General features: G+C 44.2%; 2 protein-coding genes and 1 long non-coding RNA gene across 7 annotated transcripts in view; all 3 read left to right on the top strand.

The window, feature by feature from the left end:
* The window catches only part of Erich1 (glutamate-rich 1), a gene marked incomplete at its 5' end in the record, with an annotated part of 52,793,804 nt that overhangs the window by 22,089,162 nt on the left and 30,681,863 nt on the right, over positions 1 to 22,779 (top strand).
* Positions 1 to 22,779, top strand: part of Stox2 (storkhead box 2) — a 239,065-nt gene that overhangs the window by 10,038 nt on the left and 206,248 nt on the right. The window lies entirely within an intron of this gene.
* LOC120097575 (uncharacterized) overlaps positions 1 to 22,779 on the top strand; it is a 39,242-nt gene that overhangs the window by 8,856 nt on the left and 7,607 nt on the right. For 3 of the 5 annotated variants that reach the window (XR_015640328.1, XR_015640326.1, XR_015640327.1), the window contains exons 2-3: positions 21,847 to 21,935; positions 22,383 to 22,444. This is a non-coding gene — a long non-coding RNA (uncharacterized LOC120097575). Of the gene's footprint in view, positions 1 to 21,846; positions 21,936 to 22,382; positions 22,523 to 22,779 lie in introns of those variants that run through there. The other 2 variants (XR_015640325.1, XR_015640324.1) reach the window with 1 other exon arrangement.

Here is a 22,779-nt window from a genome sequence, read left to right on the forward strand (position 1 = left end):
TTTACCTTTTATAGAAGCATATAATATACACTTTTGTAATTTATACTGAGTGGTATTACACAAACTTTGCTTTCTGGAAAGCAGAATGGAAAGACAGACTTTCAATCTCTTTCCCTTAAGAACATTTACTTTCCATTCAGCTGTTGATAAAACATTCTAACTACTCTTTTCTCTCAGAGATACATTTAAAATGTCTCTGTGTATACGTACATGCCTGTGGCTCACGTAGGTTGCAAGGTACCTGTCTAGAGCCCATAGGACAATCTTGGGTGTGAGTCTTCCATTTTCTTTCCTTCTTTCTTTCTTTCTTTCTTTCTTTCTTTCTTTCTTTCTTTCTTTCTTCCTTCCTTCCTTCCTTCCTTCCTTCCTTTCTTTTTTTCTTTTTCTTTTTTTCTTTGAGATCAGGTTTCTAATTGGCCTGGAACTCTCGACATAGGTCAGCTAGGTGGCCCATGAACTTTCAGTGATCTGCCTGGCCTGTTTTGTCAGTCCCATAGATCCAAACTCGAGTTGTCAGGATGCGAATACTTTGGCAGCCAAACCATCACCCCAGTCCCTGAGCATTTTTTAATCTCCAAAAAGCAATAGATTTTCCCATGGGAGAAAGTCAAACATCAGTGTTTTGTAAATCATTCATACGGAACTGAAATAACACGGCCCACCTGGCTCGGCCGTGCTCACCACTGAGCATTTAAATGCCGTCTGTGATTTCTTCCCCTTTAACCTCACGACTACAGCGCTGGTTTGCGGATGCAATTATTCCTTGGATACTGGCTCTGGGTCATGGACTGTAAGGGAGGTGGGCGAGGGATCTCCAGTAGCTGCTGCCTGGCAGGGAAAGAGCTGCTGTGGGGGTATGAGTGCTGGGATTAAAGGCACCAGCCACCACTGCCCACCCTGGGCCAGAGATTTTTAATATTATGCTCCTGTTGGATAATAAAAGAGCAGGTTTCACACACACCTGTTAAAATATGGGAAGGGAGATTTCATCGAGGACCTTGCAGTTGGTATATTAATGGTAGCCTGTGGTTGGGAGGAGGGGCTGAACTTGTAAACGTCCAGGCTGGGGTGAAGAAGATATTGTAGGGAAAAGTACATGACATCGCGTTGGTTGTCAGACTATTGAGACAATGGGCTCCAAGAAACTGGGATTTCTCTAGAAGTATCTATCATGTTGGAAGGAGAAAAGGACTGAAATTCAGTGGCAGGAGCAGCCAGAGGAGGAACTTTACACAATTCTGACAGCTTGTCAGCTCAGTCACAGGAGACTGGAGCAGAGAGAGCGATGGGTAGGACCTGGACCGGATTGCTTCGTTGTCTTGGTTGTCTATTTAAACTTCAATCTCATTAGGACTTTGACGATAGATTTGGGGTGAAGAGTGTCCCTGGACATCTTTATTTGTTCCTCTTTCCAATGTGATGTGGCCATCTCCCCACCCCCCCTTCATTGTGTAGCCTTGACCAACCTAGAACTAATCATGTAGACCAGCCTGTCGTCAACCTCAAAAAATCCAGCCGCCTCTGCCCCCTGGGCTGGGGCTATTGGCATGCACTACTGTGATCAACTTTACTGTAGTAACTGCTTATTGAGGTTGGGTGCCTGGGCCTAGCTTGTTAGGGTTACCAGGACATAGGTTCTGATCTGAACAATCCCTGTAACAGACTCACCTCTGTATTCAGCCTGAGCAATGGCAGATTTGTGACCAGGGATCACAGTGGAGGGTTAAGGATGGGGCATTACTTAAAGAATTGGAGGGATGACTGGGGCTCTGGCCAGATCCCTGTAACAGGGTCCTCACTGAACACAGGTCAGGCTGGTTGGAGGCATTTGGGTATGGTGGGGGAAGAGAACCCGATCAGCTGTCAAGGGTGAGGATTGTGCTAAACTAGCTTAGTATCTGTGTCTGGGGAAACTATACACATACACACACGCACATGTACACACACACACACATACATACACACACACATGCACACGGATGAGGATTGTGCTAAACTAGCTAAGCATCTGTGTCTGGGGAAACTACACACACACACACACACACACACACACACGCACGAGCGCACGCACACACACACACACATGCACACACACATACACATGTGCATACACACACATGCGCACACACACGCGCACACACATATACACATGTGCATACACACACACACGCACACACATGCATATGCACACACACACGCACACACATATACACATGTGCATACACACACACGCACACACATGCATATGCACACACACACGCACACACACATACACAAACACACACACACACGGATGAGGATTGTGCTAAACTAGCTTAGCATCTGTGTCTGGGGAAACTACACGCACACAACACACACGCATGCATGGAAACGCATAGGCAGGCGTAAGAAACAGTACAGGAACTTGAGTAAAGTCTGGCTAAGCAAAGCAAACTCAGCACCGATCAGGGCTCACAGGTCAGGGAGGGGCAGTGGAAGGTACGTGAGCAGAGGCAGCCATTTGATAGAAGGAGGCCACATTGAATGGTATTTTGTACATCAGAATTGTTTTTGTTTGTTTTGCCAGCTCATACTATATAACCTGTCTGATGTTTGAGGATCTTAGTTGCGGGGGCCACAGGCCACAGGGTAAGGAGGATGCCGGCCTTGTTTTCTAACTCACACTGGTTTCAAAGCCACAAGAAGGAACCTTCTAGGAATTCTATCGACCTTTGGGAGACCCCAGCTTCTTGGTTCTGGCCCGAGGTCCAGGTGGCGTGCTGTCCTCGGGGGTGGCAAGGTTTGGTTCATATTTTTCATTTGAACTTGTCATTGCCTCCAGGTGGAAGTCACCATAGACATTACTAATGATTCCAAATGAAGAAGGAAATGAAGACAGGAAAGCTGTGTCTCACGACAGGCGAATTTTCAGCTTAGAGAGTGCCACGGAGACACAGCCACGTGGCTACCGATAGATAGACAACCCATTAATTACATACCTTCCCCCGAGAACTTCACTTGATAAGTTCCTTCTCTGCTCTCTTTTCACATTTAAAATGAAAGTAAGAACAAGACTTGGTGTGAATAGTCTGGCCTGGGTGGGGTACGCCTTTAATCCCAATGCTCTGGAGGCAGAGGCTGGGGGATCTCTGTGGGCCAGAGGCCAGCCTGGTCTACATAGTGAGTTCCAGGACAGCCAGCCAGAGCTATATGAAGAGACCGTGTCTCAACAAAACAAAATCAAAAACAAACAGAACCTAAATATATCTCACTGATAAATAAGTTTCTCTGGGTGAAACAAAAAACTCAGAAAACACCAAGATTCTTAAAACAATGTGAGTTCCTTTGTTTTTAGGAGTGTGGCCAAAAGGAAATGAGCTGGCTCTCCTAAGGTCCAGCTCTGTGTAATTCTGTTCATAGTGAGAGCTTAGAAGCCAGCAAACTTACATGTAGTACGAATAAGTCATACCTGAAACTTGCACACTCAAATTACTTCGTAGGTAAAGTCACATTTGTGCGGGATACCTTTTAAAATGTCAATTGGAAGGATTTTAAATTAAACCAAGAAAAAAATGTTTAAGTATGGCACTTTAAAACAAATTGTCTTCCTTCCGTTAACATTTATGAAAGTTTAATAGCGGAAGATCAGTTTCCAGCCAATAGAGTGGAATTGTCGTTGCTTTCGAGAACAGATGAATGATGAATCGTTCAGTTCACATGCGTCAGATCAGTTCCTCTGTCAGAATGTGAGTCTACACCCTGGCCAATGAAAGGTCCAGAGCATGACCTGCACTAAGAGTGCTTTTGTTTTCAAGAAGGGCTTTCCAGTCTGACTGTCAGGAGAGAGACAATGTTCATATTCTTCTCATAAGCGCTGGTGACTGTGGCTGGAATCTGGCTCCCTGTAACCCTGTGAGCATCCTTCGTTTTTTCAAGTAACTCGTCTTTGTGCTGACTTTACCCTTCTGCCAAGAGAGATCGCCCAGGCATTTTCAATTAGGACACTGCCTTCTCCAGTCATAAAGTTTCAAAAGATTCCCATTTAAATGTCAATTAATATATTTTCATTCTGCTTGTTTATTTCTTACTCTATTCTGCTGACTCGTGTTAACAGAGTATTTTGAATGTGTTTGTTTTTCCCCATCAGACTGTAATCACTTTGAAGGTAGAGAATGCGAACTTTGGTTTATTTTTTCTAATCCAGTGTTCTGTGGTAATGCACAAGCTTCAGCACCGCGTAGGTGTCCTTAAAAGTATTGTTGATACTAAGCAGATGCCGCCATGGTTTTTAGACTGGGAGCAGCTGACTGCGGGTAAAGATGAAGTAAGTCAGTGATATTTTAAACAATTTTTCCCCCCGAAAGCATTTTAGCAAGCCACCCAGATGTTCACAGGGTTTGATGTGGTAATTTTATCTCTATGACCAGATATACAATAATAATGAATCCTATACAGGCCTTTGTGTAGGCCTTTCCATATACAACTTATAAGAAAAAAAAATGCCTGCATGTACTCTAGATGCCATGATTGGGAAGTAGCTATGGATATTCTGTGTCTGTGTTGGGTAGAATACTTGGTAGTTATTGAAAACGTCTTTGAGACATTTTAAGTGTGATGACACACTTAAAAATTAAAAGTTAAAAAGATACATTTATTTATATGTGATGGTGTGTATGTCTCTCTGTGTGTGTGCATGTGTGTACGTACCTGTGCCATGCCATGGTGCACATGTGGAGGTCACAGGGCCACTTTGTCTCACGGAGCTGCTGCTTTCAAACAACCCACAGGAAGGGCCACAGGTGGAGAACATGGAATTAAAATGGAAAGAGACTTACACTTGGCAAAGTGCTACAAAATGTATCTGTCGAACTGTTACTGTGACGAGCATATCTTAAATCTGCGGGTGATAGAATGCAGCTTTAGAAAGCAAGACTTGGGCTCTAGGTTTGTAAGTTAAATAGTGATAGAATCATGTCACTCAGAAGTCAAATCTTGGATAATTAAGGGAAGGTGGAAGCCAGGCTAGTCTGTTTATCTGGTTGGCAAGCGTGCCTTTGCATTGTGGTTGGACGTTTTTGTTAAGGAAAGAAGGTATTCTTCTCCTGATTGAGAGCAAAGTGAGATGATATAATGTTACAGGACATGATAGTCCTTGCTGTTGATACTGAGCCATGACATTCAGTGTGGGAGGGAACACAGGCTCTTTTTCAGTCCCCTCTTTTCACACTGTAGGTTGCTGCTTTGTGTCACCCTAATGGGGAGTGAGAACATAGAGCCTTCAATAGAATAAAAAGGATACTGAAAAATTCAGAAATTGCATCTTCAGACATGTGATCAGATGGATGCCTGGAGCCTCATTGGTCTTCAGTATCCAATAGCAACATCATCCGGCTCTGGGCAGACAAGATCAGAACTCTTGAGCAATTTCACAAGGTTTATGCCACATGTGGATTCCCCAGTGTACATTGTAGTGGAATGCTGTATTTATTTCGAAAAGCTCACCAATGGGCTCTGGGGTGGCTTGGGTTAAGGGTGCTTAGGAACCCTCAGAGTAGAGGGAGGGAACTGGCACTTAGCAGTTGTTTCTTGACCTCTGCGTTTGTGCCTTAACATATGTGCCCTCCAAAAAATGTGGGAAAAAATACTGAACAATGCTGCCTGTCATATTAGCTGTGGATATTGTTTGGTGGTGATGTCCTGCCTAGAACACAAGGCTCAAGAACCTTCTTCATTGCCAAAACAAACAAAACCAACAAAACTAAAACAACTTTTAAAAACATTAAAAATGGGGCTGCACAGATGACTCAGCGGTTAAGAGCACCGACTGCTCTTCCAGAGGTCCGGAGTTCAAATCCCAGCAACTACATGGTGGCTCATAACCATCTGTAATGGGATCTGATGCCCTCTTCTGGTGTGTCTGAAGACAGCTACAGTGTACTTATGTAGAATAAATAAATAAATCTTAAAAAATTAAAAGTAGTGCTTATTTTTCCTGAAAATTCACTTTTTTTCTTCCACGTGGAGAGATTTAATGAGAGAAGAAGAGGAGAGGAGAGGAAAGGAGGCCGGCCATGAGCATATGGAGGGAAGGGGGGTTGGGTAGAGAGAAGGGACAGGTAAAAGGGGAAAAGCAGGGAAGAGAAGAGAACAAAGAGAGAGAAAGAGAAGTAAGAACCACTTTTTTCTATATATAAATTCCAATGGAGTTAAGACACATTACCAGAAGTCTACACAATCTTCGAATATTTTATATTACATTATTTTTTATTTGAAAAGATTAGAATGTCTTCACTAAGATAGTCTCATGAGGGGCTCTGGGAGATGGCTCTATGGATGAAGCATTTGTCATGCAATCCTGAGGAGCTCGTATCTCCTGCACCCACATAAGAAGCTGGGTGGATTTGGCAGCCCATCTGTAATTCCAATGGAAGGGAGGCAGAGACAGGGGATCTCCATGGCAAGATGGCTACCTTGACGGTTAGCCAGCTCTGGGTTCAGTGAGAGGCCCTACCTAAATACATAAGGTGGATGGTGAGAAAGACACTCAGGGGTAATTTCTGGCCTGTACACAAGTGCACATGCACCAAAATACATGTGAACCTCCACACATTCAAATACATGTATACATGTATGCAAAACAAAACAAAAACCCCCCAAAACCCAAAACACCACACACACGCAACAAAACAAACAAAACAAAACAAAAACCAAACAAAACTGACATTTTTGCACAAAGAAACAATTCTAAATCATAGTACTGAGTATTGGCTAAATAAACTGATGTAATCTGGTGTGTGTGTGTGTGTGTGTGTGTGTGTGTGTGTGTGTATGTGTGTGTGTGTGTGTGTGTGTGAGTGTGCACACCAACAGTTTTATTTTCATTGACAAATAATTTAAAGGCAGAAAAGTGTTATCAGAAGTCCTGGGAGCCCCATTAGAGACATCAAATGTTACCTGAGAAGTAAGGTCCTGTCTTTGGGGATCTGAGTCTCGGTAATAAAATAACCCAAGAACAGGCACACATGGAGGATGGAGGACAAAGAGCGGACCCAAACAGAAGCATGAGAAGGCTTTGTACGATTTAAAAGAGAACTCCGGAGCAGGCACGCTGTGAACTGTCCAGCTGCCCGGTGCACTAAAGCTGTTCTGCTTGGGTCGAAGCTACTTGGAGGTCAGCAGCCTGGCGGCAGGCATCCACATGCCCCGTACTGGGAACGGGAACTTCAGAAACCCAGCAAGGAAGCCCAAAATGTTAATTAGGGAGTTTAAAAGCAAATGAAAGGCTCTAGCCAGCATCCAAAAGAAAAAGATGGGAGAGAAGAAAGAAAGAGTGATGTCTTTCCGAGTCAGGCCTTAGGGAGATGGGCAGATCCAGCAGGATGTCATGGTAGCTCTGCTGGTCGGGACTGCACTAGGGGGTGGGAATTCTGGGAAAACACAGTGCCTTAAGGGGAACCCGCCCTCCATAGTGGTGGTTCTTAGCCAGGTCCTGACCTGCCTTGTTGCACTAACAGATAAGACGAAGGAAGGGCCAGCTTCTACCCAGAGGCGAGTTCTACCCTCACAGGCTGATTCGTTGTTGCCATGGAACAGTTAGGACTTCTGCTGTTAGTTATGACAAATTGTAATTGTGTTCCGACAGTCCGGTTAAGGGTATGCCTAATGTCATGGTAGGAGGAAAGAGAATGCTGATTTTTAGAAGGTTGGAGCTCTCTGCTTAAACTCTCATGCCGCAAATCATTCACATCTTTCAGCCCCCTAATGACGTGGTAAGCCATCTAGAACATTCTCTTCTAAGAACATGGCGCTGCTACCTTCTCTTCCAGAGGTGTTTTGTGTGTGGGGGAAGAAAACACACTGAAGCCAGCAAGCCAAGCAAGGAAGAACGTTTACTTTCCTACTTGAGGTTTAGTATGGCAGTAGGGTTGAGGTCTACATGGTTCTTTGAGGTCTCCTGGCCTTCATTTCTTTTTCTTGAGTTTCAAACATACAAGTGTCACAGCCAAATAGCATAATGATGATACTTTAAGAGAAAAGACATGTGTCAACAATAAAAATATTTTTCACATTACTTTTTTTTTTTTAATGCTGACTGGACTGGAGCAATGACTCAGTGGCAAAGATCACTGGCTGCTCTTCCAGGAACCTGGGCTCGGGTCCCAGTACCTACATAACAGCTCAGAACTGTCTGTAACTCCAGTTCCAGGGTCTGACACCCTCTGCTTGTCTCTATGGGCACCAGACACGGAAGTGGTGCACACAATACTTATAGACAACACATTCACACACTGCAACAAAAGTTTAAATAAAAACGCTGAGTTTGTGGCTCAGGGCCAATCAGCCACCCCAGCTTTCTTCAGCCGGCCAACCCTAAATCAGAGGAGGAGAATTCTTCAGGAGCTTAAAAACCCTCAGCCCTCCAGAAGACACTGGATCTTTTGGTATCTCAAGTCCTTCCTCAGTTTTGCTGCAGAGGGTCTTTCTCTCTGTGTGTCTGCTGCATGCGTGTCTATTGCATATGATGACTGCTACATGTGTGTGTCTGCTGCATGTGTATCTGTTGCATGTCATGTCTGCTGCATGTATGTCTGTTACATGTTATGACTGCTGCATGTGTGTCTGCTGCATGTATGTCTGTTACATGTTATGACTGCTGCATGTGTGTCTGCTGCATGTATGTCTACTGCACGTGTGCTGCATGTGTATCTGTTGCATGTCATGTCTGCTGCATGTATGTCTATTACATGTTATGACTGCTGCATGTGTGTCTGCTGCATGTATATCTGCTACATGTGTGTCTGCTGCATGTATGTTGCATATCATGTCTGCTGCATGTGTTTCTACACAGCCCCAAGAAACTCATTTCTTTACCTGCTGATTCTGTCTGTGGCACTTGACAGTTCTTCAGATTTGTCCTGCCTTTTAATTCTTCATCATTATTATTATTATTAATTATTATTACCTTATTTTTAAAAGGTTTTTTGAGATAGGATTTCTCTGTGTAGTCCCGGATGTCCTAAAACTCACTCTAGACCAGGCTGGCCTCGAACTTAAAGCTCTCTCTGCCTCTGCCTCCTGAGTATGCTACCACCACCCAGACTGGCAGAGAAAACGAACCTAATCTAGACCCCTAAACTATATCATTTCAAGATACCTAGCCTCTATCACTAGGTTAAAGAAAACCATTAGATATTAATGTTTAAAGTAGTTCCTTTTTTCCCCCCTCCTGTTTGACACGTGACCTTGTTTCAATGTTTTAAGACGACCTCAAATCCAGTTGGCTATCATTTTTCAGATTATTTAGTGTTTAATTACCTTTTTAACTAACTAATTAATGTGTGTGGACAGATGCCACTCGTAGCATATGTGTGGAGGGTAGAGGCAGCTTGGCAGTCTCTCTCTCTGCCATGTGGGTCTTAGGAACTGAATTCAGGTGGGCAGGCTTAGCACGGCTCACCAAGTCTTCATAGGCTGAGTATCTGGCCCTGGACTGTTTTTTATTTTGTGACAGAGGTGTTCTGTGTCTGCAGGTCTGAAAACCTACTTGCCTGTATGCCTCTGTTTCATCCAGAGGGGTCATGTAATGAAAGTCCTGTGTCAGGAGGAGATCTCCCTTCTGTGCCTCAGCAATTTTATTTTTGACTTCTGGGGAGAGACTCTAGGTGTCACTGGCTATGGCGTACCTTCTGTGACATCTGCTTCTACTTCTCCTGCCACTAAAGCTGGGTGCCCCGTCAGGAGCTCTCCTTGTGGACGTGGGCACTCTCTGCCCGCTCTGCAGGCTTGGACATGCCACTGCCCTGCTTCAGGGAAATACAGATTCCAAATGTAGCCATTTCCCCCTCCGGCCTCCCGAAGGTTTGGCTTCTGAAAACACAAGGCAGGTTGACTTGGTTCTTGTTCTTGTTGTTTTTGTTGTTTATTTTTGGTCTGTTTGACATCCTGGACAGAGTATGGTCACTGGATACTATTAGGTTGTGTGTCTTGTAAAAGATTGCTGTTTTCCTGCTTACTTTCAAAATATCGCAGACTGAATATCTCTGGCTGGCTTCGGAGACCAAGCCAGCGGATTCCCTGTGCGGCGTTTGAGACACCCAAGGTAGCTGCAAATGGAAAATAAAACACTGAAGTTCCAGCTTGATTTTTTTTTCTTCCTCCCGGTCACGGTCCTGTTCTTTCATTCCTGGCCCTTCTTCCCTGCTGCTAATCCAATGTAGTTTAATGACTTTATTTTGCCCCTGAATTGTACCCAGAGGCTTGCTGGGGACCCTCCCTTGGCTGGATGCCTGCGCGGAACCGTGTGGCCCGTCACGGAATGCAGATAATGGCTTTGCTTCCTCCTGTGCTTTAATCGGCAGAAACCTGTGCGAGCAGGTAGACCTTCCCTAAAGTACAGACGGAAGCATCACGCCGCTGTGTTCACGCCGGAGTGCAGCCAGCCCCGATATCCTTTGCAGAAGCCCTCAATGTCCTTCCTGCTCTCTGTTGGAATTGTTAACTCATGGCCCTAAGGGAATGGGTAAAGCCTTCTGTAAAGGTCACACACTCAGTGTCATCCCTTCTGTGTTCTCTGATGTCACTGTGACTGAGAGCCCTGGTGGCAGGTGACTTTGCAGAGGCTTCTCTCTCTCTCTCTCTCTCTCTCTCTCTCTCTCTCTTTCTCTCTCTCTCTCTCCCCCCCCCTCTCTCCTCTCCACTGTGCTGTGCCTGGAGGAAGGAAGGGACCCCTTCTCACCCAGGTGGCCTCCACCTCGAAGCAAAGCTCCTCGCTCTTCATTCTGCCAGGCTCCAGTCTGAGCTTTGCCTCTGGGTCCAGTTACTGTGTCTGCTGGGCTCTACAGCACAGAAGAACAGCTCTGGAGGCTGTCTACTGCATGACCCCGGAAAGCCAAGCCCCATAAACTGTGAGCCTGAAGCAGCCTGTGTCATCACTGTTGCTTGAGAATGAGCCTCTCAAAGCCACCATTTACTTGTTAGCTGCTGTGCTGGATTCTGAACTCCATGTTGTGTGTCCAGCCAGCACCAGATTGCACATATGGTGATCAAGTGTGTTGTGTAGCCTGCACCATCTTGGTTAATGTCAGTCAGTACACACTGATGTTTTTGCACAGTGCCAGAGCTGGCTGCTGGTGACTGTTCATGATGTAGGTAATCTTTGCTGAAGTTTAGTAGGGTTCCTCTTATGTCCATTTTCTGAGAAGCTGAACAGGGTTCTTATCCACGGTGAGCTAAGTAGAATGAATGGTCCTGCAGAGACAGCCCTGCCCCACAACCCCTGTCTTCCCAGGCCAAGCTTTGCCTTCCCTGTGGGGGATCATAAGTGGCCCCTTACAAGACCCTTTCAGTGTAGGTCAAGCCTTAGTCAGGTTTTCCCCTTGGAAGGAAAAGGTAACTATGCCTTTTACAACAGGTTAAGAACAGCTATTCTGGAAGATTCTCTGGGACCAAGAATGAGAGTAATTCAGACAGTAGAATAAGGTGAGAGGGAAGCTTTGACTGAGTGGAAAACAGACAGCCTTTTCAGTATTTGGGTGACTCAACTTTATTTTTCTCCTTCCCACTTGTAATTCACTGTTAGACCATGTTGAGGTTTGCTTCCTATTGCAATGCTAAATTCTGTATCCCAGGGTTCTAGTTGCCTCAAGAGGAGTGAATTCTCATGTCTACCAGCTTCTGTTTGGCAAACTTTGCTCCTTAATGTAAAACTATTGGTTAACAAAGAGGCCTGGTGCTGGTAACTGCTGAGAAGAGAGGGAGACAAACTTCCAAGCTTCAGTTCCGGCTTGGGGTCTGAGGAGAAGGAGAAGGAGAAGGAGAAGGAGAAGGAGAAGGAGAAGGAGAAGGAGAAGGAGAAGGAGAAGGAGAAGGAAGAAGGCACCATGGCTTATGTGGTTCGTGAGTCCATGGTCACGGGCCTGCCCTGCTGGAGTAGGAGTGGCCTAGGCAGAGTGTTGCCATGATAACATGGCAAGTGTTATCACAAGTTTACTGACAGAGAAGTAGACAGACGAGCACAGAGGGTTGATATCTGTCCAGCTCTAATGCTTTAAGGCTTATTATAAATGTAAAGATGTTGTGTCTTTTAATTGGGAACTGAATGATCAAAGATGGGGTAGAAACCCCAAATGTTTACCACAGCAGGACCAAAAGATTCCCTCAAGAGAAAGGATGCTTTCTATCCCTCTGTATTCTTCGTAGTGAGCTTTCCGTAAGCACAGTAGAGATGCTGAGTTGGCTAGCAAGAGAGACAGTGGCTTTACAAATAACCCGGAGTTACAGATGACATGACTTATCTGGCCTTCTCAGCAAAGCTGACGCGGGTCCCAGGATCAGCACCAGAAGAGGAAACTGAGGCAGAGCAGTGATGGAAGCCTCACCTCCTTCCTACTTACCACATCTAGCTTTTGAGCGTGGAAAGCCTGCTTCAACCTGTACTTGGATTAAAATTAAAAATCTATTTAAATTAAAGCTAAAAATAGTGTATTGTTATGAAAAATATCACTGTGAGCAGCGTTCTGATTTGCCTGTCATTGCTGTGATAAAATGTCAATCGAAACCAACTTGAGGAGGCAAGGGTCTCTTTCAGTACACAGAAAACTGCCCTCACGGAAGCCAGTGTAGGAGTTCAAGGCAGGGTCCTGGAGGCAGAGACCAATGTATAGATTATGGAGGAATACAGCTCATTAGCTTGCTCCCAGGCTCATCCTCAGCTCCATTTCTCTTTCATCCCAGGCTCACCCGAGTAAGGGATGGCACTGCCCACAGTGGGCTAGGTCTTCCTACATCAAGAAAATTCTCCCACAGACATGCCGTCTGATATAGGCAATTCTTCAAATGAGGATCCCTCTTCCAAGGAGTATCAAGTTGACAGCAAACCTAGCCAGGACAAACGGACATAGGACATAATGAACTCAGCTTCCGGGATAGCATATGGGTTATTTGTCCCAGGCACTGCCTCCTATTCCTTTGTCTCCATGCATCTTTCTTTTTTTGGTTCTTTTTTTCGGAGCTGGGGACCGAATCCAGGGCCTTGCGCTTCCTAGGCAAGCGCTGTACCACTGAGCTAAATCCCCAACCCCCATCTTTTTTAAAATCATAAATACATTTTATCTTTTACTTAAAGTTCATGCTACCATCACACTTAAAAGTGTTATCTTTAACATAAACGTCTTTTAATATAAACTATTCAATGCTTAAACATGTTTTGGTAGGGTTGGGGATTTGGCTCAGTGGTAGAGCGCTTGCCTAGCAAGCGCAAGGCCCTGGGTTTGATCCCCAGCTCCAAAAAAAAGAATAGAAAAAAAAACATGTTTTGGTAGTTTATTTGTTCAAATTAGTAATCAGACAAAAATAGCTCAGTTTAATAGGCAAGTGGATCTCTGTGAGTTTGAAGCCAGCCTGGTATACATAGGACAGCCAGGGCTACATAGTGAGATGCTGTCTCAGAAACAAACCAACCCTGACAGATTTCTTCTTATTTTTACTTATGTGCATGTGTGTATGTCCGTGTGAGCGAATGGCACATATATGTAGGCACTGTGGAGGCCGGAGAGTTCCTCTCTCTTCGAGCTGGAGCTGCTCGACGTGGGTGCTGGCAACTTTACTCTCGTCGTAACCGTGTGCACTCCTAACCAAGGAGCCCTCTTCCCAGCCCATAGTAATGGTTTTTACGCAAAGTACCAGGAGGTTCTGTGTGTTATTGTACTAGATTCAGTTTTTCTTTTCATGTGTCTGTTTTGCAAGACGGAGGGTGGCGAGAGATAATTTCCAGGTGTTGTCACTGGTCATGATGATTGATTGGACTCAGGAAAACACCCTCTCCTGGCTCCTTTTATCTCTAAAGTTATGTCTAGGTGATTGGCACAGGATAAGACTATGGACGGAGATGGGGAAGGAGGGAGAAGCAGCCATGGGAAGAGGCCCGGGGCTGGTGTGTGGCAGGTGCTGGATGTCTGCATGATGAGCTGTCATGCTTGTCTCCTCCCTTCCTCTCATCGGCCCTACCCCTTCCACTCGCTGCTGCTTTGAATGACTTCTGGACCGCCACCATGTTGACTCGCTCCTTTAAGGGAATGTTCATAGAAACTTGAGGGTGCGCTTTGTTGAGCAACGCTGGCCGTTTCTTTGTCTAAATGGAATGAGGATGGCGGGGTGAGCTATGCATTGGAGACAACCCAGTGGCCGACAAGTCTCAGGGTATTGTTCTAAGTGACTTATTTATTTATATGTTATGAGTGTTTGCCTGCCTGCTTGCCTGTCTGTGCACCACACGAGTACCTAGTGCACGGACATCGGAAGAGGGTGTTGGATCCCCACCTCGAGTCACAGGGAGCGGTGAGCTGCCTGCTGTGGGTACAGGGAACCTAACTGTCCCGTGGGAGAGCAGCGTGCGCGCTCAACTACTGATCCGTTTTCCAGTCCTGAGGTTGGTGCTTTTTGATATGTGTGTTTAGTATTCAGCCTGGCCCTACACACTGAAAACTTCTTGCCAACTGAGCAGCCATTTAGTGACTGGAAAAATGAAGTTTGGTGAGATATTTCTGCTGGCTTTAAGATCACACACTCTGTTTGGAGGAGAATCTTGCTTGCAGGTTTTAGGGTAGAGTACTGGGACTTGCCTTAAGCTTAATGGAATACATACATACATACATATATGTATATGTATGTGTATGTATATATAAATTTTACATACATATGTACACATATATACACACATATATACGCATATATATACATTTTTATGCATTATAAAATATGTTATTTATCTATAGATATATAATATATTTACCTGAGATCACCTTTTAAAAGTAGACAGGGAATCCTGGGAAGATCACACACACACACACACACACACACACACACACACACACACACACACACACACACCTGGAACCCAATCTGCTACTGCACCCGTGAGTTTCATCAAGTTCCTTTAAGCTATAACAGGCATGAGAAGGAAAATAGCTTGGCTTTGGTGCCAGCCAGAGGATTAAAGTACCAGAATGCTTACTCTGCTGTTTTCTAAGGGCATTTATGGAGCTGACTGAAACTCTCCAGAGTTATCCTGCCAGCAAGAATTGAGAAATGAGAGATTTTTATAAAAATAAACTTTTACTCGTGTCTTGCCCATAGAAGTGGCAACCCTCTATTTTTAAGTATGTATCCTTTTTCTCTTTGGTGACAGGAGTTAAATTTGATTCCTGTCCGAATAACTTTTCATGCTCATTATAAATTACTATCACAACCAAGTCAGGAGTTGACTGCATTGTCTTTGGTGAGGGACTTAGTGAGTCTGTTATACCGTTGATTGTTTTGAAAAATTAAAAACATGAATCTCTATTTGATCGTCTTTAAGATGGTGGTGATTGTGTTGCACGTAGCAGCAAGAGGTTGGAGAGTATGGGAAAAGGAAGTTTCAGTTTTTGGCAGCCAAAGCTTTCGGCTCAATGCTGTTTCTCTTGTGCTTCTCAGTGTTGTAGCTTTGAAACCCACTGGTGTGTTTTTATGTTCCTCGAAAGCATCTGTAAGCGAGGCTGTTACTTGACATCCATCTGCTTGAATCTAGCAACAGGTTTCCCTGTTGTCCCAAGTGGCACAGGATGGCTGACTGACCTTTGGATAAGGTGGATTTCCCGGAAGTTTGTGCGTTAGACCATTGGTCCTGGTCAGGGCAAACTTCATTTCCATTTCCTGATGCCTTTGTGAGTAAAGGTTTTGGTCACTGTTAACCATAGTCACTCTGCTGTGCTGTAGAACTGGACCTTATTCCTCCACTCACCTTTTGACACCCATTCTCCAACCTGCCCCCATTCCTCCTCCACCCACCCTTTCCAACCTCTGGGATCAATGTTCTACATTTGTGGTTAGCTTCTTCAGCATTCGCATGTGTGGAAGCATTCCTCCTTTGTCTTCTTTTTCTTAATACGACATCTACCAATCCCTCCCATTTTGCTGTAAACAACAGGATTTCATTTTTAAAACGAGGGTCTCATTTTCTAAAGTTTCTATCACATATTAACATTATATACATATATATGTGTACGTGTATATATGTATTCATAAAACATTATATTACATATAATATTATATATATTTATTGAGTTATTATGCTGCCATCCACAGATATGTACAATTATTGCCTGTCAGTTAGAAAGAGAAAATGCTGGACCTAAGGCTCTTCCTTGTGTTAGGTCACTGCAGGGTGTACTCTTGGGAAAGATCATGGCTGTTCTCATGGGACCCTAGCTCTCCCTGGCTTCCTTCCTTACCACATGATTTCTTCCTCACTTGCCTGTCTCTATATCATTCTATCTATACTTTATATTGATATCATCTATATCTGTTTATCTATATTCTACATCAATATCATCTATATCTATATCTATATTCTATATCAATATCATCCATATCTATACCTATCTCTATGCACATATCTATCTATCTATCTATCTATCTATCTATCTATCTATCTATCTATCTATCTATCTATCTATCTAATCCATCCATCCATCTATCCATCCATTTATCCATCTATCTGTCTGTCTGTCTATCTATCAACTGTCTGTCTATTTGTCTACTGCCATGATGCCATCCACCATGAGATAATTCAGCCATGGGGCTTTAGACAGAGCCCAATCTATGATGCTTGGACTTCCTACCTCCAAAACTATAAGCTAAGTAAACCTCTTTCCTTTATTAATTATCCAGCTTCTGTTATTTTGTGATAGTAGCATAAAATAAAGTACGGTGCATAACACATTTAAAATTTCATATGATTCAGGCATGGAGGTGTGCACACCTTTAATCCCAGCACTTGAGAGGTCTCCAAGTTCAAGGCCAGCCTAATCTATAAAGCGAGTTCAAGGATGGCCAGGGTGACACAGAGAAACACTGCCAATCTGTAAAACAAAACAAAGCAAGCAAACAAACAAACAAAAATCACTCAACAGCCAGGTACAAATCATATTTTCTGAACCACTGGGGCAAATCTCTGCTGATTTTAGTCCTACTTTAGAAATTCTTGTGTCTATATGAGCCAATCAAATTCTCTTTAAACACGCTTGTTTTGGGGATCTTGCTAGTTGTGTGCGATCAAAGGCACCCAACGGATCCTTGCTGTAAATGAATTTTCTGTTTTGTGTGGAGAAGAATGAGCAACCATTGAGCACCTACTGTGTGCACTTAACCAGCTTGTCCAAATTGTAAAGGATTGAAGTCAGATTAGCCACCACCACCACCCATGTCTGCCACCCGTGGCCTTGTTGCTGGCGTTACTAAGTCACTAAGTGAGTTTCAGTGAGTTTTTACGGCTCCCACCTTCTGGGAGCTAACTTCCATTTCTAGCCCAGTGAAGGATCTGGGACAATCTGTTTTCTTTGCACATGGTAGAAAATCAGCTCAACTGCAATTTCACATTCTAGCTGTAATCTAATTAAAAGATTTATTTTTGTTATTTTAACTGTAATTAAAAGTCAATATCACCTAAGCATACGTGATGATCTCCAAGCAAGGGTTGATTTGGGAATAGTACACAGAGTAGAATCACGGTTTTGAGGCAGGTAGAGACCAGGGTGGCTTATAAAGTGTCAGAACCCAGAGAATGCCACAAGTTCTGTTAGGGAAAGACAAAGGCTGCTCAGGCCATTTTGAGAGCCCGTTGCTGGCGGTGCCCCATGGGAGCTTGGGAGTCTGGCGAGTGGCCGCAGTTACTGGGGAAAGCCCATCTGAAAGTGATAGCAGGCCGCCGAGGTTTCCACTTGGTCTCGAGAGACCATTCCTACAGCGAGTGTTTGTGACTCTTTTCTTCTCACAATCCTTTGGATATTTTATTTGGGTATGACGGAAAGGACTCCATTTTGCAAGACTCAGTTTTCATGCCTGGCAAGTGCAAGGAGACTTTCATTTTAGCACAGTTGTCTGTATTACATTCCAGATGCTCGGCGAGATAACACCGGTATATGTGTTGTTCCATGAATCCCAAAGACCTCATGTTGCTACAGTTACGTCTTTTTCCTTTGTAGAAAAGACAGTATCCAATGAGGCTCTGAGGCCAGCACTGACATATATCTGGGAGGACGGTCCTTGTGCTCTGAACAGGGGACAGCTGCTCTTCCCTGCCTGTTCTGCTTTCCCGACATGGAAAAGACAGTCCCACCACCACTCACTCTTGTACAGAGCTTAGACGAGGGTAGCCAGGGTCTCATACAGGATATCTGTGTGCGTTGAAATCAGTTGAGGTGGAAAATCATTTATTGTCGTCTAGTGACTCTTGGAAAAGAAATTAGTCATGTACTCCACTCTCAACAGAAAAAGCAATAATTAGGGGCCCTCTCTAAGAGTAAGAAATTTGTTATGGCTCTCATGTTATTTGAGTCACCTGGGAAATTCACAATACTAAGGGTGACTGTTTTTAAAGGTGGAAACGGGTGGGTCAACGTTTTTTGGAAGCAAGTGTCATTAGTGGCGTGAAATAAGGTGGTGCTATACTTAATGGTTACCTCATTTTAAGGCCCAGAGTGTGGTCTGGGGATCTTGGGCACACCTCCATGAAAAGCTGGCTGGGACTAGGCTGACCTTTAGGACTGTAGTTGGGGGCTGGCTTCCCCCGCCCTGCTGAGGGTAGGGAGTGGGGGATGGGGGTGGGAACGTCAGCCAGAGCTGCCATGGGAGGGCTCCGGGAGAGGAGAGAATTTGAAAGGCAGGATACTGAAGTTTAAAAGGTTGTCCTGTCAAAATCACACCCACTGAAATTACATGTACGTAGGAAAAAGTTTGGCAGGAAAAGAGGCCCCACCTTCTCTTTCTTTATGCACTCTGCCCCCTAATTTGGCCTTGAACGTGGAGCCTTTGGTCCTCAGTATTGCCACATTGTAGCTCCTGCCAGGAAACAGGTTGCTTAGACAGTTCCTGAAGAGACAAATCCTAGTGGGGGGGGGGGATTTAGCGTTTAAAAGCCCTGGTGGAAAATTTGGAGATATGGAAATATTTTGTGACTATTAGACTTAATTATGGGGGGGGGGAAGCCTGTACTTTGTTAGCTGTCAGAATTTTGTGAGACAGTAAAGAATTAATCTATGAATTCATTAAAAACTTATTAAAATTTAAAAAAAAACAGGTTAATCCTGTTCCTTGTTTTTTTCTATGGCTCAGATCAGTCCACTCTGATGTTTTGAGTTAGTCTCCCTTTCTTTCTTTCTTTCTTTCTTTCTTTCTTTCTTTCTTTCTTTCTTTCTTTCTTTCTTTCTTTCTTTCTTTCTTTCTTTTTTTTTCTTTTCTTTTTTTCGGAGCTGGGGACCGAACCCAGGGCCTTGCGCTTGCTAGGCAAGTGCTCTACCACTGAGCTAAATCCCCAACCCCCTTTCTTTTTTTTTTTTTTTTTGGCATCTGAGGACTGAACTTGTTGCTTGTGCACAGTACATCAGTGGTTCTCAACCTTCCTAATGCTGGGACCCGTTAATGCATTTCCTCATGCTGTGGTTATCCCTAGCCATAAAATTACTTTGTTGCTACTTCATAAGCAATTGCGCTACTGTTATGAATCATACTGTAAATATCTGATATGCAGGATATCTGATGTGTGACCTTGTGAAAAGGCTGTCCAGAGCCCAACAGGTTGAGAACCACTCACTGTGTTAAGGACCCTCCCCCCCAACTGGTTCTTCTGTTCTTTTCTTTGTGCTGGGGGTGGGGATGGGGAGCCTTGCAACATGGTTGCGCTGGCCTCAACTCAGTCTTCAGCCCAGGCCAGCCTTGGACTTGAGACCTCCTCCCTCAGTCTCCCAGAATAGCCTACGCCACCAGACCTGACTCTTGCCAGTTTCTTTATTGCAACAGCTTTGGGCCACTCTGCCCACTTTCCAAGATTTGCTCATTTTCTCACCTTGCAGAGGTTTCACAGACCTGGACCTAGTTAATGTACATTTCTAAGAGCCGTGACTTTAAATATTACCATTATCACCCACTGTGGTTCCCCTTCTTACCCTTATCACCTCTCATTAAAGACTCGATTAAAACTATCTAAGGAATATTGTCTGATCCAAGTATAGTTTCTGCCTTTTTGAAATTCCAGAAAACTGGATTCTGTAACTTGTTTTTATGTAACCTCCCCGACTGGTGCTTCCCTCAGTTGAAATGAAGATGAGGTTAAATGTCATACAGAGCTCTCCCACGCTCGCTCTAGGCCTCCCTAGCCCCAAGCCGCAGTTTAAAGCTTTGGACAATGGAGGGGCACCTCTCTTAAGTGACCCTGGAAGATCCGCCGGAGATCTATATTTTACTAACTTGGTACTGAATTTAGATTATCCAAGGTACTGCTTCGCCTCAGATTTCTCCCCTGGGGCAGGAATGATTCAGTCAGATTTTAATATTGTTGAGCAAAGTTCTTAATAATCCTTCTAAATTTACCTACAGTTTTTTCCCCCCATATGTAATACCTGCCTGGAGGTAGTTTGATCCAAGTTGGGCATGGTGACACATGCTTGTAATTCCAGAATGTGTGAAACCCCAGAGGCAGGAACATCTGGAATTCAAGGCCATGTTGGTATAATGAAACTCTGTTTCAAAAAGATAGGGGTCAGGAGTCATACCAGTAGCTTAAAACAAGAGAGAAAAAGTCCAGTCTAGACTAAAAGGCCAGGGCCTATAGCTGATTTTCTGGGAACTTTTGTGTTTTGCCTTTAGAATGGGTCCAGAATGTTATTTTGCTTGGTGATGATGAGGCGCGCATGTGTGTGTGTGTGTGTGTGTGTGTGTGTGTGTGTGTGTGTGTGTCTGTGTGTCTGTGTGTCTGTGTTCATGTATTTGCATGCATGCTGCTTGATCAGTAAGTCCCAGGGATCCTCCTGTCTCCACCTCTTCCATGCTCTGGGAGAGCAAAAGCTGTCTGCCACACCCAGCGTTAATTACTCACCCAGTATTAATTACCTTTCTGTTGTTGTGATAAAATACCGTGACCAAGAGCAATTTAAGGATGAGAGTTTATTTTGGCTTCCACTTCCAGAGGGATAGATCCAACATGGGCAGGGACTGTCTGGCATGCCAGGAACTGGAAGCTGTCTACTCACATCTTCCCTTCACACACAGTTATGGAGGGAGGATATCAGGAAGTACGATGAAGCTGTAAAGTCTTGGAGGTCATTCCTAGTGACATACTTTCTCCACTAAACCTCTACTTCCTAAAGGTTCCCTCACCCCCAAACAGTGCCACCAACTGGTGACTAAGCATTCAGCTACATATGTCTATGGGGGACATTTCTCAGTCAAGCCACAAAAATGCCAAGTAGACTAGACTAGCTGATCATCAAACCCTGAAGATCTTCCAGCTCTGCTACCTGGTGTTCTGGGATTGTTTAAACGAGTGGGGTTTGTCAAACTCTTCTTCAGTTTCCATGGGCAGCTTCCAGAAGGGATATTATAACAAAGGAAATGTCAAGTATTCCCATCCTTAAATAAAACAAAACACCATACAGCAATACAGTTGCCTTCAGGTTAGCTCGTCTGGAGAAGTGCAGACTCAATGGTCCACCAAGACAAGATTATTCTAGGTTGCCACAATAGTGAATCAGCAGCTGGGAGGTGAGGGTGCTGTTTGCTTCAAGGAGAGACAAGGACTTACCAGTCCCGCCCTCAGCTTAGCATGGCAATAGATAGTGTATCCATATGTGTTGCTTTTCTAACACTTGAGATGCTTCATAGGGACCTCTTGGATCCCCCACATTTTACACAATGTGATGGTTTGGCCCAGGGAGTGGCACTACTGGAAGGTGTGACCTTGTTGGAAGAAGTGTGTCACTGAGGGGTGGGCTTGGAGACCCTCCTCATAGCTTCTCCTAGGATACTAAATCTGTTCCTGACTTCCTTCCGGTGAAGATGTAGAACTCTCAGCTCCTCCTGCACCATGCCTGCCTGGATGCTGCCATGTTCCTGCCTTGATGATAATGGACTGAACCTCTGAACCTGTAAGCCAGCCCCAATTAAATGTTGTCCTTTATAAGACTTACATTGGTCATGGTGTCTTTTCACAGCAATAAGACCCTAAGTAAGACACACAATGAGAGTCGTTGGTCAGCTGGTCACTCTGTGACCATCCCATTTGTGGCTTTGCCCTAGAATAATCTGGGTCAGTTGAGAGCCGGGAATCTTTGGGATGAGATGTTGACATGCTTCTTATAGTTCCACACATGGGTAACATCTGCTAGGAAAGATGGCTGAGCCAAAACTGTTCCAGACTCCAAACTTCCCATATGTGAACCAGCAGTTGGGAATATGGAGGTCTTTCAGATCCATCATCAAGGTCTACACCCATAACAGTGCAGTGTTCTTTGTAATTTATAATCTTGTTTTAAAGATTTTCTTTCACATTTATTTATTTATTTATTTATTTATTTATTTATTTATTTATGCAGTGGCCAAGTGCATGTGGAGGTCAGAGGTCAACTTGCAGAAGCTGGTTCTCTCCTATCACCATGTGAGTCCTGGGATTGAACTCGGGTCATCAGATTTGGTGGCATGTGATTAGTGCTATTCATTAAAACAAAGCAAGGAAAACACAGTCGTATTCATTTGCTACTTGCCTTGAATTTCATTGTCAGATTGTGGCGGTTTGAATAAGAAAGGTCCCTATAGGTTCATATATTTGAATGTGTACCGAGTGGTACTATTTGGAAGGATTAGGAGATGTAGCAACCTATAAGAGTTGTCATGGTCTTGGTGCCTATTCACCGCACTAGGAATGTATTATTCTTATGATCTAGAGTTGCAGAGGCAGGGGAGATGCAGGGCAGGTGCCTCTGGGAACCAAGG

This window comes from Rattus norvegicus, chromosome 16, assembly GCF_021556685.1.
Source record: "Rattus norvegicus strain SHRSP/BbbUtx chromosome 16, alternate assembly SHRSP_T2T, whole genome shotgun sequence".
In the NCBI taxonomy this organism is placed as follows: domain Eukaryota; kingdom Metazoa; phylum Chordata; class Mammalia; order Rodentia; family Muridae; genus Rattus; species Rattus norvegicus.